The sequence below is a fragment of the Garra rufa genome, chromosome 2 (assembly GCF_049309525.1).
Source record: "Garra rufa chromosome 2, GarRuf1.0, whole genome shotgun sequence".
Classification (NCBI taxonomy): Eukaryota; Metazoa; Chordata; class Actinopteri; order Cypriniformes; family Cyprinidae; genus Garra; species Garra rufa.
In genome coordinates, this window is record NC_133362.1 from 47,045,609 (window position 1) to 47,063,342 (window position 17,734).

General features: G+C 46.2%; 1 pseudogene; it reads right to left on the minus strand.

Moving 5' to 3' along the window:
* Window positions 1–3,210: 3,210 nt before the first annotated feature.
* LOC141325965 (uncharacterized) overlaps window positions 3,211–17,734 on the minus strand; it is a 32,669-nt pseudogene continuing 18,145 nt past the window's right edge.

Below are 17,734 nucleotides of genomic sequence, written 5' to 3' on the forward strand. Positions count from 1 at the left end.
TCTCCCTCTGTAACCAGGTGGATGGGACTTAAAGAGTGCTTGGCACTCTATGCATTTGCTAATGCTGTACATCCGTCTGTACTCATCCCGGTACTTATGTGAGACATTCTTCCAGCTGACCACACCTTAGAATGTAAAAACAAAATCCATGAAGTATAAATATCTCAAAATAATTTTAACTGAAAAAAAAAAAAAAAACTTACTATCCAGCCGGACAAAATGTGCTCTTTTCCGAAAGACTTCATTTGTGACCAATTCCCTAAACATGTCAGGGTTTCGAAGAGAGGACTCAAATGCAGAATGTTAGTAATGGTAATTTATTGAACAGACGTCAAAGACAAGAGATGGTGAGGAAGGGGGGTGAACACAGTCCAAACAATAGGCAGGGAAAACACTTGTAGACAGGCTGACGGTGAGGATGACAACTGAGTCCGGGCTACAATCCAGTAGTGAGCAGAACTGGCAAGAAGCTGGAAGTTAGCAGCTGGGCCAGACTGGAACCTGAGTGGAAGTGACTCCGCAGTAGAGATCTCACAGGTAATGCTCACATCTAGCAGAGAGGGCAGACCAGGAGCACCGTCAGCAGGACAGGACAGGACAGGAAAGGAATGGACAGGACAAAAGACAAACAACTTGACAGAGAATAAACTGAATATATAATAGCAGACAAGCAGTAAACTATCTTGGCCGGGGATTTAGGCTTGACCGTCATCTTGGGTGCAGACTCTGGACGTTCGGGCGAGACGTGACTCGGCTCGGGCATGACGTGACTTGGCTCTGATGGGACTGACGCAACTTGACTTGACATTAAAGGAACAACAGTGTCTCGTCTTGACTTCGAGGGGATAGCCGTGATTTGACTTGACCTCCAGGGGACAGCTTTCTCTAAGGTAGGCTTGGGAACAGCGTTCTCTGGAGCGGACTGGATAACTACGCCCTCCGGGGCGGACTCGGGGACTGCGCCCTCCGGGGCGGACTCGGGGACTGCGCCCTCCGGGGCGGACTCGGGGACTGCGCCCTCCGGGGCGGACTCGGGGTCTGCGCCCTCCGGGGCGGACTCGGGGACTGCGCCCTCAGGGGCGGACTCGGGGACTGCGCCCTCAGGGGCGGACTCGGGGACTGCGCCCTCCGGGGCGGACTCGGGAACTGCCCTTTCTGGAACAGATTCAGGCACTGCGCCCTCCGGGGCGGACTTGAGAACTGCGCTCTCTGGAGCGGATTCAGGGACCATGCTCTCTGGAGCGGACTCGGGAACTGCGCACTCTGGAGCGGACTCGGGAACCGCTCTCTCTGGAGCGAGCTCGGGAACTTCATACTTGATGGCCACAGCAAGGGTGGCAAGAATCTCCTTTGCGGAACGGAGCAAGCTGGCCAGAGTGTCAGAAAAGGCCTCAGCAGCTAAATCAACTGGCTGTTTGAGTATGGCCTCCATGGCCGTGACTGGGAGAGCGGGGTGCTCGGGGATGGCTTCCGTGGCCATAACAGGCTGACTTACAGCCTCTGGAATGGCCTCCATGGCCAAAACATTAAGAGCAGGCCGCTCAGGAACAGCATCTGGGGCCACTACAGGAACAGCAGAAAACTCTGAGACAGCCTCCTTGACCATAACGGGCTGAGTGAGAGCTGCTGGAATGATCTTCGTGGCCAACGCTTTGAGAGTAGACCGTTCAGGAATGGTCTCTGAAGACATGACTTTAACAGGAATCTCTGTTGACTTTACATGACTTGCAGGAACATGTTTTGGACTTGACATGACTGGTGGTGATGGCGTCCATAGAAGTTATTGGGAGAGCAGATGGTATGGAACTGGCCTCCGTGGCCAATACTGGTGAGATGAAAGTCACTGCATTGGCCTCCGTGGCCATGACAGGAGGAGCAACCAGCTCAGGAAGAGCTTCTGGGGACACAACACGGCAGGCAGTGTCGTCTTCAGTGGATGAGACATGACAGGGGTGCACACAATCTGTGGGAATGATTGCACTCTTTGGCATAGTCTCAATGGGCAAAACAGGGAGAGAATTAGACAGTACAACACCAGCCTCTCTCTTCTTCCGCCTATGACGTGTCTCAACAGAGTGCTGGGTCGCTTCTGTAGCGGACTTGACCAACACAGGGAGAGAGGTAGAGAGCCTGGTTGACTCAGCGGAGATAGGAGATGACTTGGTTGATTGTGACAAGTAGGAAACAGGCCTTACAGACTGAGGGATGAAACTAGACTTGACAGATCCTTGAATGACAGAAGTGCGCTCAGTAGACACTAGTAAACTAGAGGTTGGCTTGGCAGATTCAGAGGTACTTGGTGCATACTTCATTGAGTGATGACTGAATCGGGGGTGGCAGTAATCAACTCTGGCTTAGTGTTGACTGGAACTGACTGAATAGCTGTCAATTTAGCCTTCTTGGAAATGTCTGATTCAATGAGGAAAGACTCTGGAATGACCGGAGTGGACCTGACCGAATCTGGAGTGACGGGAGGGGGACTGGCTGACTCGAGTGTGACTGGAACAGAGTTGACTTGATCCCGGGTGATTAGAACAGGCTTGACTGGCCTTGGAGTATCTGGAATGAGCTTGACTGGATCATCATCATCTGAAGCTGGCCTGATAAAGGCCTCCTTGGTCATAACAGAATGGGCAGATGCAGTCCTAAAGGACACGAAACCACTAGAAAGTGGTCTTGAAAATCTCACTGGATGGGAGACCTCAGGGTCCAAAGACAACTCTACATGGGCCTTTCCTCTTCTCTGTTTAGGACAGGTTGATGTGAGTTTGTCATCCTCTGTAGTATATGCAGCTAACTCAGCCGACTCAGGAGTGACTGAAACAGACCCAGCAGACTTCAACCTGACAGGAACAGACTTGATAGGGTGAGACTTGGCTGGCTCAAGGTTGACAGGGAAGGTGTCAGAGTTGTTAATGGATGCAGCAGACTGAGCCCTCTTCCTTCTGGCCCTTCGCTTCTGAGTTGGAGTTAGAAGAGGATCTTGGTCTTGTCTTGGCATGGGAAGTGGGGTAGAGTGGTTGCTGCATGCTAGACTGGGTGGTGGAGGAGGCATTCCCCACTCCATGCGATGACCGACATACTTTGAGAAACCCCAGTAGTCTAAAATCTTGAGATTGTCCATCTCCCACTTAGGTATCGGGTCGTCCAAGCTCTCCATTCTGATCGTCCAATATGTCCTTGAGGGTGGTGTCATCATAATCGAGCCCTCTAGACATCGTCCAGAAGAACTGGGTGAATGCTCCGATGTCCCAACCCTGTTGTCGAAGTGCTGCAAGGCCCCGCTGGCGAGCAAGCCTCTCGAGCATTGATGAGTGGCAGGTCTCTGATGCTCATTCTGCTGAGTCCAATGTTGGCCAGTTCGTTCTGTCAGGGTTTCGAAGAGAGGACTCAAATGCAGAATGTTAGTGATGGTAATTTATTGAACAGACGTCAAAGACAAGAGATGGTGAGGAAGGGGGGTGAACACAGTCCAAACAATAGGCAGGGAAAACACTTGAAGACAGGCTGACGGTCCAGGCTACAATCCAATAGTGAGCAGAACTGGCAAGAGGCTGGAAGTTAGCAGCTGGGCCAGACAGGAACCTGAGTGGAAGTGACTCCGCAGTAGAGATCTCACAGGTAATGCTCACATCTAGCAGAGAGGGCAGACCAGGAGCACCGTCAGCAGGACAGGACAGGACTGGACTGGACTGGACAAAAGACAACAAACAACTTGACAGAGAATAAACTGAATATATAATAGCAGACAAGCAGTAAACTAGATGGTTGGACACAGAGGTAGAATACACAACGAACTGGCAAAGACAAAAGGGATGGTGCACGCTTATAAAGGGGATAGGATACACGAGGAACAGGTGAGAACACTCATACAAACGAGGACCAAATGAAAGGCACAGGTGACGACACTTAGATAAACGAGAGCTAAACAAGGGGGCGTGGAAACGGGAAACAAGGAGGTGGGACAAGAGGAGCACATGGCAGACAACAACAAAGACAAAGCCATGTGCTCAGACACAACACAAACATAGACACATTAAACAGAGACAGGACAGACAAGACTGTCAGGGGTAATCCCTGACAAAACAGCCTACATGCTAGAGAAAGGGTCAGGTATGCAGAATCGCCATCTTCTAAAACCACTTCCTTAAGAATTTCGGACAGAATTTCTGGGGGAAGCTGGTGAGACAAAAAGATAAACATGCATATTTGTTTATAATTGTATGTAAAAGCTGTTGGAGAAATATATAACACTGACTACCAACAATGTGTTTAGACAAACCTGATATATTGCTGTCACAGCTGCAGGCTCTGAATAAAACAAACATGATATTTGTTAATATCCTTTTATAATGATATTAAACAACCTACAACACACATGACCAGTACAGTACATAAACACAATACTTTTACATCTTAACAATTACATAGCCATTACAACTAAAAATAATGGCCACCCTGCTGAAAAAGTACACTTGGAATTAATAGTGCTTAATGTATGCATGTATGAATAACCTGCTTTGTCCATCTCTCTCTGAAGACATTTGCTTTTGTACTGTGAACCTCCTCCTCTTGTTGGCTGAGTGCTAAAGAACAAATTTCGCAATGTATAAATTATAAATGTATAAATTATTATTATTTATCCTATTGGTGACACACATATTCAATGTTAAATTACATACACAATTACCTTAAACCTTTAAATGCTTTCAGTTTCTACTAAGTTGTATGTACACCAAAGGAAGTTACTGAAAGTGTTAATGCTTTAAAAAATAAATTATTTGCCCCTGTAGTTATTTGAATGTTTTCTTTTTTTAATTTTGTTCAAAATATTGTGACATGTATCATGAACCCTGTATCATGAACCCTGTATCATGAACCGAAATGTGAGCCAAATGCATCATTACACCCCTAGTGCAGAGTAATGTTTAATGTAAGAAGTTACTATGCCAGCTATACATTTGCAGAGTGAAGTTGTCCAGTATAAGAGCACACCACCACCTCCTGATCAAGGGCATGTCATCCTAAAAAATAAAAAAATAAATACATATTATTATTATTATTAATAATAATAATAATAATAATAATAATAATAATAATAATAATTATTATTATTATTATTATTATTATTATTATTAATGAATAATGATAATAATATTGTGTGACATATACATTTACATGGATGTCTGTTTAATTAACTTTAAGTGAGGTAATGAGGTAATATGAGACATACCTCTGTAAAATCAAATCTAAGGCCCAACGCCATGTACAGAGTATACTGTTAGAATGCAAAGAACAAGAAAATTAACAGGTTATAACTTAAAATGATTAATGGTTAAGTAATGCAATTTAATTAATTTAACCTACCATCAGTATGTACAGCCAACAATCATTCCCCCCCATCTGCTTTGGGATTCCCTGTGAGGTTTGGATTAAAACAAATCAGTTTTACCATCACAAATTCCCATCACATAATTTATTGCAAATTAAGCAATGTGTTTAAATAAATAAACATTTGTTAGTTTTTACATAAAATGTTTTACTTCAATTGTGACTGCAGTTTTCTCTGTTCATTTTCAGTTGTCAATGAAATTTGCAAGTCTCCTGTGAAGAAAAATTACATGGAACTATTTGGGGATGAAGGACTGAATATCACTTAACCCATCTTTATCTTACTTGTGAACGAATGTCAGATTTGTGGTTTGTTACTGCACCGTTAATGCAACTCAAGAAAAACTTCAATGAACAAAATAAATGTTCAAGAACAAAATGGGGGAGAAAAAAAGATTGCAGTTTAAAACAGAACTACTGTAATCTCTGAACACATTCAAGAGTTTTCTGTAACCTGAATATATCAATGTATGGTCCAAAAGCTGCTTGTTGCTTCGGATCAAGAAAATACATTTCTCTTTTTTTTTTTTGGTTTCATAATCTGCAAAACCCACATGCATTGCTTTATACAAACATCCCTATTAATGGCTTTTGTGTAATTAATGTTAATGTAGCAAAACAAGTTAACACCCTGCTGTTTAATACATATTTGGGTGTACTCACACCAGGTGTTTCGAACATGTTCGGGCACATTTGAGTCCCAAATTCTGGTTCGCTTGACTAGTGTGAAACCATACTTCCGCCTGCTTGAAATGGTGAGGCAGAGCATAGTTCGATTGGGCTACAGCACCATACGCATGTAGTGTAAGTGTGAACCGCACCAGAGCAAAGCATCGGTGTTGCCATGTCCGTGGCTTTTGTAATAATCCTCTGATATGTGCAGCACAATAAAGTGATATCGCTACATGGCATAAATAATAAATCTTATAGACAGTCTATTAGATTTTCTTCTTATTATTATTCACAAAAATAGAAGGTTGCATCATAAATAGTGTAAGCATGCAGTGTGAGTGTCGGCCAGCAAAGGATGGGGTGGTGTAACAATCCAGCTTGGGCTTGGTTCAAGGCAACCATGCCTAGTGGGAGTACACCCTTAGATTATCCTTTAGATTATTGGGTACAGTTAAAATACAACTTGCTGTAAATTTTAATTTTATTACTTACACACAGCAGCCAGTGACCAGGTACCCATGCAGGCAGAGCTACAAGGTCCGCATTGCTAACGTTGGCCTAAAATTTATGTAGAAAAGTGATCTTAGGAACTCATGTTTATATTTATAAATGGTGCAATCTTTCACAAGATAATGATTTGCAAAACTCACTGGAAGGGACAACTCTGGACAGCTATAAAGTGGTGGAAGCCAGGTCACTACGACGTAGGGATCAGCAGCATAAACATTGATATCCTGTAATAAAGAAACAATTACCAGATAAAAATCTGTGATGTATCATGTTTTTAATAAAATCTTTGCAACAAAAACTTACCATGCGAGAAGCAATGTGCTTTATGATTCTCAGACAGCAGTTCAAAATCTATATTTTTAATAGAACAAATACAATCAGTTCCCTTCATATTTTCACCTCATTTTACTTCTTACGCTACCATACTTTTACCGTTGCTTCAACTTCTTTTGACGACCCTAGTGACAACAAATCAGAACGCATCAACACAGTTGATCCCACAGAAACAATATGTTCCTTAGGATCACTGTTAGGATCCAATACATTCGCAACCTGGAAATAAAACCCAAAATCAATTTAGTATGCATACACCATGATCTCGTTTTTAAGATTTTAGTTTGGCCACAAACAAATGTTTACCATTTTCTGAAGATGCACTGGCAATGGTTGACCCCATGCTGCCTTATTTGGAAGCATGTCCTCCACCTCCCAGAAGGGCTTGTGGTTTTTAGTCACACTTGGACACATAAACTCTTCACATCGTGACTGGACAATAGCTATAAAAAAGGAAGAAAACAAGAAAGAAAAATGACTAGATTATTATTATCACTTCTCAATCACAGATGACTGAAGTTCCCAGCGCAACAGCCCCTTCATACCTGGCTTCTGACGGCATACTCCAGCATCAACAGTGCTGGAGGACTGTGGATTCATGGACATGGATGCACCTAGTTCACACAAACATACACACACACACACACACACACACACACACACACACACACACACTCTCCAAATCACAGACGACTGAAGTTTCCAGCGCAACAGCCTGGCTTCTGACGGCATACTCCAGCATCAACAGCGCTGGAGGACTGTGGATTCATGGACATGGATACACCTAGTACACACACACACACACACACACACACACACACACACACACACACACACACACACACACACAAAACACACACACACACACACACACACACACACACACACACACACACACACGCACACGCACACGCATGCAGTGATGATAAAAATTACCCAAAATTATCTTTCCATTACAATCAAACTGTAATTCAGTGTTCTCCCTGGTCATTTTTCTTAGGTTTTCCAAAACATTATTGTTCCTTGCAACATTTTTATGGTGCAAAATATTTCTGGCAAGGAAAATATGTGATGATGGTTTCATCATATTCAGGAAATAGTTTTTTTCTTCATGTCTGCAAAAATCTGCTCAGCTTTCAGGCTGTTAATTCTTCCAGCAAGCTCAGGGACAAGGCCAATATTCCTTAAGCAATCCCTAATGTCCTTACCATTGTTCTGATGGAAAACATCACAAAGCACATAATGGTCACATGAACCAGTAACAGGGTGACCATCTTGATCAGCTGGTTCCTTTCGGTGGTTAAGCCATGGCAAATGGACTTCCAAATCATTTTCAGACGCATTTTTGATATTTTTTTAGATGGATCCATTAAACGACCTTCAAAAGGATGGAAAAACTTCTTTGAACGTTGGTTTGCATGTGAGGCTAGTCCTCTAGGGTAGTCATACACAGTAACGTTGGGGGTATGTTTCCATGAAAGCAGGAGGTCCGTGTAATCACGAGGGCTCTCAGCTCTGATGTTAATTTCACAGAATAGACAACTCCACAAGGGCAAGTTATAACAGCCCATCCACCTAAAATGAGAAACAAGTTAAATCAAAATCCCCTAAAATAACTGTCTGTTTGTCTCTAAACATTTATAACAGCAATTTTTAAAATCAAAAAATCTCTTCAATGTAAACAATACTTCAGTGAAAAATTACACCATGTAGTGTTTGACTTACCAGATGCACCCCACACTTTTTCAAAAACCTTGTTGTAGGTTACTCTTGTAACGTTGCTGGAAGATACAAGGCGAAAGAGGATCTAGATGCAGTAGTTTATTGGGAATTCGTGACAAAACAAAATCCAGAGGGAACAGGAACTCAGACAAGGGCAGAGACAACCATTACACATAACAACTGACAAACCCCAGAGGAAACACAAGGACTATTTATACACAAGACAGAGGTAATGAACTAATTGGTAACCATATAAACTAACAGGGGAGTGGGTGTGGTGCAATGAGTGTCCATGACAACAAATGAGGAAGCATAGAGGCAGGGAAGCAGTAAACAATGAGACACAAAAACTACAAAACAAAAGTCCTTAAAACACAGACACAGAACACACACAGACCGGGATTATGACATAGCCCCCCCTCAAAGGAGCGGCTTCCAGACGCTCTAAACGCAAGTCCGGGGGGGGGGGGAGCTTAGGCAGAACAGGGGGCGGGCTGGGGGGCCAGGTCCATGAGGTAAGACAAACAGGGGACTGAAGCAGACCGAGACATCAGGGCAGAGGCGGCCAGATGGATCAGGGGCCCACCAGGGCGATGCAGAAGCCCACCGGGGCAGAGCAGATGGAGCAGGAGTCCCCCAGGGCGGAGCAGAAGGAGCAGGAGCCCACCAGGGCGGAGCAGAAGGAGCAGGAGCCCACCAGGGTGGAGCAGAAGGAGCAGGAGCCCACCAGGGCAGAGCAGAAGCCCACCAGGGCGGAGCAGAAGGAGCAGGAGCCCACCAGGGCGGTGCAGACGGAGCAGGAGCCCACCAGGGGGCGGAGCAGATGGAGCAGGAGCCCACCAGGGCAGAGCAGACAGAGCAGGAGCCCACCAAGGCGGAGCAGACAGAGCAGGAGCCCACCAGGGCAGAGCAGGAGGCGTAGAAGCCCTCCTGGGCGGAGCAGGAGGCGCTGGAGCCCTCCAGGGCGGAGCAGGAGGCGCTGGAGCCCTCCAGGGCGGAGCAGGTGGCGCAGGAGCCCTCCAGGGCGGAGCAGGTGGCGCAGGAGCCCTCCAGGGCGGAGCAGGTGGCGCAGGAGCCCTCCAGGGCGGAACAGGAGGCACAGAAGTCCTCCAGGGCGGAACAGGAGGCACAGAAGCCCTCCAGAGCGGGATAGACAGCCGCGTCATGGACTGGGAGCTGGGGAGAGCAGAGACAGAGGAGACAGACAGAGCAAGGAGAGAAGCTGAGAGCTCATGGGAACACGCTGCCTCCATAGCCGTGACAGGGCAGACAGGGAGCCTAGGCGGATCAGGCAGAGCAAGGAGCCTTGAAGGTGCAGGCAGAGCAGGAAGCCTTGGCGGTGCAGGCAGAGCAGGGAGCCTTGGCGGAGCTGGCAGAGCAGGGAGCCTTGATGGAGCTGGCAGAGCAGGGAACTCCGCTATGCATGCCACCTCCGAAAGAGGTATAGGCGCAGCGGACATGTGGACAGATGAGGCCTCTGAGACGCAGTGTGCAGCCCACACACTCAAAATGGCGATGGCCATCGTGGGCAGTACGGTGGTTAATGGAAGGCCCATCGGCTTTGTGGGCAAGTGGCTTGGGAGCGTTGGCTCTGCGTGGCTTGGGAGTGAAGGAACAGCTGTGACTTGATTTGGTGTGGCTGGGGAAGCTATGACTTGACTGGACGTGACTGGTATAGTTGCTGGCTTGGCTGACGTAGTTTTAGCAGATGCTGGTTTGGCTGATGTAGCATTAGCAGTCGCTGGCTTGGCTGGTGCTGATAGTAAGAGACCGACTGATCAAGCTGACAGCAGTGGTGGGTCCTCCAAGCTTGATATTAGCCTCTGATAAGTCACGAGAATGTGAGGGTGTGATGTAGCAACCACCATTTCATTAGTAATTTCGAGCATGGCGGTCATCTTGGGTGCAGGCTTGGGCATGGTGGCCATCTTGGGTGCACGCTCTGGCGTGGTGGCGGCCATCTTTGCGACAGGCTCTGGCGTGGCGGCCATCTTAGCAGCAGGCTCTGGCGTGGTGGCCATCTTTGCAGCAGGCTCCGGCGTGGCGGCCATCTTTGCAGCAGGCTCTGGCGTGGCGGCCATCTTTGCCGGGAACTCAGGAACGGAAGCCATCTTATGAACGGGCTTTGGGGCGGCGGCCATCTTGTGAACAGACTCGGGAAGGGCGGCCATCTTGTGAACAGACTCGGGAAGGGCGGCCTTCTTGGGAACTGTCTCTGGAAGGGCGGCCATCTTGTGAGGAGACTCGGGAAGGACGACCATCTTGTGAACAGGCTCTGGAGGGGCTGCCATACCCACAGTAAACTGAGATTTACAATGTGACATGACGAAGTTGATGAATTGTGTGAGAGTCCAACTGGGGTCTTCTTCAAGTAAGTTGAAACTGATTTCTGGGTCGAGTCCACTCCAGAAACACTCCTTCAGCATGGTATCATCACACGGTGCCAGATGCCTATATCTGACAAACTCCCTCACATAATATTCGATGGGTCGGCCGTCTTGAATATGCTGCAGAGCACACTTACGGGGTTGATCAAACTTCCTGCTAGATCCATTTTTGGGTCAGTTGTTCTGTAACGTTGCTGGAAGATACAAGGTGAAAGAGGATCTAGATGCAGTAGTTTATTGGGAATCCGTGACAAAACAATAAAATCCAGAGGGAACAGGAACTCAGACAAGGGCAGAGACAACCATTACACATATAACAACTGACAAACCACAGATTTATACACAAGACAGAGGTAATGAACTAATTGGTAACCATAGAAACTAACAGGGGAGTGGGTGTGGTGCAATGAGTGTCCATGACAACAAATGAGGAAGCACAGAGGCAGGGAAGCAGTAAACAATGAGACACAAAAACTACAAAACAAAAGTCCTTAAAACACAGACACAGAACACACACAGACCGGGATTATGACAACTCAATTTGACATCATCTCTTTTAGAGGATGACTAAATCCATTTTAGAGCCTTTGTGATCAACTCCACATTCCTTACAAAGGGCCCTTATTTCCTCAATCTACACAAAAAAGAAATGTCAAAAGACTTCTTATACATCACTATAGAAAATAAATACATAAAATAGTGGAGTGACGACAACAACAACAACAACAAAAAATCTCATACCCTGAGATTTAGCAGCTCATCAGAAAGCCTTTCTTCTGTGAGCGGTACATCATCCTCTTTTGAATCTTGTGAAACTTGAAGTTTGGCATACTCCGTATTGAAAACCATGTTGGACGACCTAGTATGCAATCCATTCCAAGGAGCCCAAAAGTTGTAGCTTGGCTGCACAATGAAAGGGTTCTTCATCTAACCTAATAATAAAATAATCTTAACTGCAGTGAAGAAATAAACCTGGTTAAAAGACTGTATATCTGAAAAGGTATGCAAGACATACTTGTATAAAAACCTCTGCTGATCATCTCTACTGTAACTGCCTCCCAGAACTTCTCAATATCCACACAGCCATTTGGTGGAGGGGGGTTAATTTCACTCACTACAATCAATCAAACAATTTCATAAAATGAAACATACAACACACCATTTTTCAGGGATTCACTTAGGATTCACTTAAATTCATGATCACTTTTATGAATTTGCTTTTTAGACAAAAAATATACATGTAATTTATGAAAGGCCATTTGTTTATCAAAATTAAAATAAGGCGAATGTGACTATAAAGAATTAAATGATCAAATCTGTAATAAAACATTTATAAATAAACATTAAACTATTTAAAATGTTTAATCTTGAATTAATGGTAAACATACCAGGCATGCTAAAGGTGTCACGCTTAGCAGGATGAGGAGTGCAGATGAAGGAGGAGCAGGAACTGGAATAAATGATAAACACTAATATTTACACTAATAACAATATTTATTAAGAATGTAAAAGATGAACACAGAGCAAACAGAAACCATGTAACTTTAACGACGGACAAGGGGTAGTGAGCAGACACAGACTTAAATACTCTGAAGACAGGGTGTGGTTACAAACAAGCTAACAAGGCTAACGAGGGGGAAATGCAAATATGGGCAAGACAAAACCAAAAGGGGGAGAACAAGGATTAAACCATATAAACTAGAAACATAGGGGGAAAAAAACACTGGGAAAACAGAACAAGACAGGACAAAATACTGACATTACACCCCCCTCCCCAAAAGGCGCCCTGGAGACCACTAGACAGGGATACAGGAACCACAGGATACAGGGGTGGTCTCCAGGGCGGATCAGGGAGCTCCGGAGGCCATGGCCGGGTAACCAGTCCGGGAGGCCATGGTGGGTCTGGGAGCTCAGGGGGCCATGGCCGGGTAAACAGTCCGGGAGGCCATGGCGGATCTGGGGGCTCAGGAAGCCATGGCCGGGTAAACAGTCCAGGAGGTCATGGCGGATCTGGGGGCTCAGGAAGCCATGGCCGGGTCAATAGTTCAAGAGGCCATGGCCGGGTAAACAGTCCAGGTGGCCATGGCCGGGTAAACAGTCCAGGTGGCCATGGCCGAGTAAACAGTCCAGGTGGCCAAGGCCGAGTAAACAGTCCAGGTGGCCATGGCCGAGTAAACAGTCCAGGTGGCCATGGCTGATCAGGGGAGTAGCCCCCCCCCCAAATTTTTCTTGGGGGAACCTAGGGCATAGTCCACCCAGGAGAGCACGGAAGGGCGCGCAGGAGAGAGCTCCGGCTCTGGAGGGCGCGCTGACTCTGGAAGGCGAGCAGGAGGTCGCGCTGGAGGAGGCGTCGGCTCTGGACGGCGCTCTAGAGGAGCGGGCTCTTGACGGCGCTCGGGGCGAGCGGGCTCTGGAGGACTGGACGACCCCAGCGGAGACTCTGGAGGGCTGGGCGTCTCCAGCGGAGACTTTGGGAGAGCAGGCTCTGGGCGAGCGGTCACTCGAGGGCGCTTCGGCGGCACGGTCACTGGAAGGCGCTCCGGCGGCACGGTCACTGGAAGGCACTCTGGCGGCGCGGTCACTGGAGGGAGCTCTGGCGGCGCGGTCACTTGAGGACTGGGCGGAACCAGCGGAGACTCTGGGAGGCTGGGCGGAACCAGCGGAGACTCAGGGAGGCTGGGCGGAACCAGCGGAGACTCTGACTTGGCGGTAGCCATCTTGGGTGCAGATTCAGGCTTGGCGGCCATCTTGGCCCGGGACTCAGGCTTGGCGGCCATCTTGGCCAGGGACTCAGGAACAACGGCCATCTTGGCCAGGGATTCAGGCTTGGCGGCCATCTTGACCGGGAACTCAGGAACGGTGGCCATCTTGGCCAGGAACTCAGGAACGGCGGCCATCTTGGCAGGGAACTCAGGAACGGCGGCCATCTTGGCCGGGAACTCAGGAACGGCGGCCATCTTAGCCAGGAACCCAGGAACGGAGGCCATCTTGCATGCAGACTCTGGCATGGCAGCCATCTTGCTTGCAGACTCTGGCGTGGCAGCCATCTTGCTTGCAGACTCTGGCGTGGCAGCCATCTTGCTTGCAGACTCTGGCGTGGCAGCCATCTTGCTTGCAGACTCTGGTATGGCAGCCATCTTGCTTGCAGACTCTGGCGTGGCAGCCATCTTGCGTGAAGCCGTGGCAGCTATCTTGTGAGCTGACGCTGGCTTGGCGGCTGACGGGCTTGAATGCGGAGAGGAAGCCTGAGGTACTGGGCTGAGGACCATTGTGGGGTTTAGGAGGACTTGGGGACACGAGGGAGGCAAGGAGGGAGTGAGGTCGCTAGAGTGATATTTTCCAGTTCATTTTCTTGTTTGGTCCGTCGTTTTGTCACGCTTAGCAGGATGAGGAGTGCAGATGAAGGAGGAGCAGGAACCGGAATAAATGATAAACACTAATATTTATTAAGAATGTAAAAGATGAACACAGAGCAAACAGAAACCATGTAACTTTAACGACGGACAAGGGGTAGTGACTTAAATACTCTGAAGACAGGGCGTGGTTACAAACAAGCTAACAAGGCTAACGAGGGGGAAATACAAATATGGGCAAGACAAAACCAAAAGGGGGAGAACAAGGATTAAACCATATAAACTAGAAACATAGGGAGAAAAAACACTGGGAAAACAGAACAAGACAGGACAAAATACTGACAAAAGGCTCCCTTCTTGTGTGGATCCATTATAACCACACTAGGGAAGTGCCCACAAGACACACAACTGTAGTGGTAGTCTAAATCTGTCAGGGCTTCAAAATGCAAGTAAGCTTGCAGAACGACTTCGTGTTTTGGGAAAGGACCACCTTCGGTTGCATCTAGTATTTCCATTATTCTGCTTACTGCAGTACTATTCTGAAATTCAACAAGTTAAGAAAAAAAATTGAACATTGAATGAGTGAGATCAATAGCCCAAAACAATTTGAGATTGTGGTTTACCTGTACAGAATTTCTTAGGAAGACACACAAGTGCAATGACAACAGTATGTGATCATTAAAATTGTGTATTCCATCTGACCACTCCTGGTATCTGTAAATTATTCCACAGTTTGTACATTCTCTGTAGTAAGTAGATATTCCTAAAAAGTAAACCAATGCATTAATCTTAAATATCTATGAAAATGTCTGTATGAAAATTTCTGAAAGCATGTTAATTAAACGTCATAATAATCATACATACCATGGACGACACCAGAAAACGTAAGGATCTTGGCATCTTTAGTGATGAGAATGGGATCACTTAAACTTTGGTTTGTGCACTTCACACATTTCAATTCTCTGGGCACCAGGTGCCTAGAGAAGGACTGGTTGGATTTTGCATCACGGGAAAAATCCAGTATAGTCTTTGGAAGCTCATTAGGTAGCTTTTTGTTTGCCAGCATGCAGTGAATAGTTTCTTGGATTTTTGTGTGAGATGGTGGATAGCTGTTGTCATCAATTTTTCTTTCAGGAGATTCAGGAGGAACCTCCTCCACACTTTTCACTTCCTTGAACAAGTCTTTGTGATTGTAATAGAGATGCCACTTTGAAACAGCTTTGTGAATGCAAGATTTTCTTGGCATTGAGCAAGGGCAGTGCCAGGAGTTTTTCTTGACATCATACGAGACCATTACTCTGCCAAGTCTACTGTAATAGGAGCGTTTTTTTTTTTCATACACAGACACATGTAATTTGTGGAGCTGATCACCTATTTGTATAGACACAGACAATTAAACTCCTTCGGCCTGAGACTCTTTTTTTAGATTAATTAACTGCTGCTTCCTTGCTTCTCCAAACCACTTCTGGTCAACCATCACACAGAACGTGTCTTCTGAAAGCTCAGTCTGTGTTTGACTAACACGTGGACCATAGGATAAAGACTGCAAGTGGTCACACTCAAATGGCCGAATACCACTTCTGTGGGCGAAGTCTCTGGAAATGCAGCACTCATACAATTCACACTCAGACCTTTGTGACTGTCCCCAGGTATTTTTCACTACATGAATTGGAGTGGATGCACCATGGAAAGACTTTTCGACAGCAAAAATTCCATTTTTGTCATCCACACATTGGGTTCGTAAATGTCTTTTTGCTGATACAGTCTCCCTGCATTCTGTGTGCCGTCTTTGGATGTGTTTTCTTAAGTTGTTTTTTAACAAAGTCAAATTGCAGTGCACACACACCACTGTTTTAGACTTCACGTTGTAGGATTTCAGCGTGAATCAGACAATTTAGGAGATTCGATTAGAAGTAAAAACACTTCTACAGCCTCAAACTCCACAAATTCCAGCAAGACCAGACCCCTGTCGTAAAATTCGTCATTTGACACTCTAGTGTCTGCCAGCCTGAAGCAACCAAGTAACTAGAAGCTTAAAACTAGGAACTTGCAACATTAACACAAAAGGACCCTTGTAGATTGTCAAATTTGGAGCAAGTAACCAAGATTAATTGTCAAAGAGATGCACATCTTGAACATCACATGACGATCATTAGAGTTGGGTTGGTGGACTCCCCCCCGGAGGACAAAAGACTGAGAGACTGAGCTCCCTTCCCTAAACTTTTGACCTCCCAGCTTAGAGAACAGACCCTCACATTCCCAGAAAACTGCCCATTGATATATATATATATATATATATATATATATATATATATATATATATATATATATGCACCCAAAATTATGCTAAAAGGGACTCATGAGCAACTCATAATTTCTATGCATAATTTCCTATCATTTATGTAACTCACACATTTGTCTATTATGTTTTAATCACTTATTGTGTATGTCCTTTTTGATAACTATTGAATAGTTTAATGGTTTATATTGGTGTTTGGTATGGTTGAACCCGAAATTGCATTCTTGAAATGTTTCTATAATTCAATTCTTTGTAAAATGTATTTTAGTCTTGTTACCGAAATCATGTCCAAATTTAACTTTGCCAAGAGCGGGAAAGTTGGGACCCGTGGGACTGATAAGATAACGTCTAGGTTACGTATGTAACCCCTGTTCCCTGAGGACAGGGAACGAGACGCTGCGTCCTGGTGGACACTATGGGAACTGCTTTCAGCATGACCGGTTCTGAAACAAGCTATAGAACAACGACAGTGAACTTGACACTGGCCGGCGCCAGCCTATGACATCATCAACAGGCGCCTGCTAGTATAAAAGCAGGTGCCTGAGAGCACATTACCATCTTTTTGTCGGACGGAGGTATGTGCAGGGCCCGAGGCATGGCCCCGAGACGCAGTGTCTCGTTCCCTGTCCTCAGGGAACAGGGGTTACATACGTAACCTAGACGTTCCCTTCTGGAGGGAACTCTACGCTGCGTCCTGGTGGACACTATGGGAACGTTTATACCAACGCTGCCATGCCGAGGGATAAGTGATCAAACTGACTGAATGAGGAGTCAAGAAGGAAAATCACCCCTGCTTCAGCGAGAGTCGCTGGGGCCCAGTGACCTGCCACGGCTAGCTCGGCTACCTATCTATACTCGACACCGTGAAGGATTTAGAAAAGGACCCGCCAGTGGGGGAAGACCTTTACCACCAACGTGGATTTGAGGAAAATGCGTGAGCGCATTTACCACACATGTGGATTTTAAGGAGTGCTCAAGGACTTGCGTGAGTAAACACCACCAATGTGGTTTTAAGTAGGTGCCCAGAGCATAACGAGAGGATCACCAGACTGCAGTCTCTAGGCGAT